The sequence below is a fragment of the Nomia melanderi genome, unplaced genomic scaffold (genome assembly GCF_051020985.1).
Source record: "Nomia melanderi isolate GNS246 unplaced genomic scaffold, iyNomMela1 scaffold0014, whole genome shotgun sequence".
NCBI classification, from domain to species: Eukaryota; Metazoa; Arthropoda; class Insecta; order Hymenoptera; family Halictidae; genus Nomia; species Nomia melanderi.
In genome coordinates, this window is record NW_027475130.1 from 1,643,556 (window position 1) to 1,644,510 (window position 955).

Consider the following 955-nt stretch of genomic DNA (forward strand, 5'->3'; position numbering starts at 1 on the left):
CGGACCACCAGGGGCCGAGAAAATCACCGTCTCATGGGGCCGGACACTCAGGGTCAGGGAAAAATCCAATATATATCTGGTGATATCTCGGGTGCTATTAGAGATAGCGCAATAAACCAAAGTGCATTGCCTGTAGGAGGCCCTGGCGCATGAATCTGTGCAGCGGGAACGACGTCGGGCCACCAGGGGCCGAGAAAATTACAGATATTCGGAATCCGTCACCCAAGGTCATGTAAAAATCCAGCATTTATGTGGTAATATCTCGGGTGCTATTACACATAGCGCAATAAACCAAAGTGAATTGTCTGCAGGAAGCCCTGGCGCATGAATATGTTCAGCGGGATCGACCTCGGACCACCAGGGGTCTAGAAAACCACCGAAACATGGGGCCGGGCACTCAGGGTCAGGGAAAAATCCAATATACATCTGGTGATATCTCGGGTGGTATTAGAGATAGCGCAATAAATCAAAGTGAATTATCTGCAGGGGGCCCTGGCGCATTAATCTGTATAGCGGGAACGACCTCGGACCACCAGGGGCCGAGAAAACCACCGTCTCATGGGGTCGGACACTCAGGGTCAGGGAAAAATCCAATATATATCTGGTGATATCTCGGGTGCTATTAGAGATAGCCCAATAAACCAAAGTGCATTGTCTGCAGGAGGCCCTGGCGCATGAATCTGTGCAGCAGGAACGACCTCGGACCACCAGGGGCCGAGAAAATCACCGTCACGTAGGGCCGGACTGTCAGGGTCAGGGAAAAATCCAATATATATCTGGTGATATCTCGGGTGCTATTAGAGATAGCGCAATAAATCAAAGTGCATTGTCTGCAGGAGGCCCTAGCGCATGAATCTGTGCAGCGGGATCGACCTCGGACCGCCAGGAGCCGAGAAAACTACCGTCTCATGGGGCCGGACACTCAGAGTCAGGGAAAAATCCAATACATATCTGG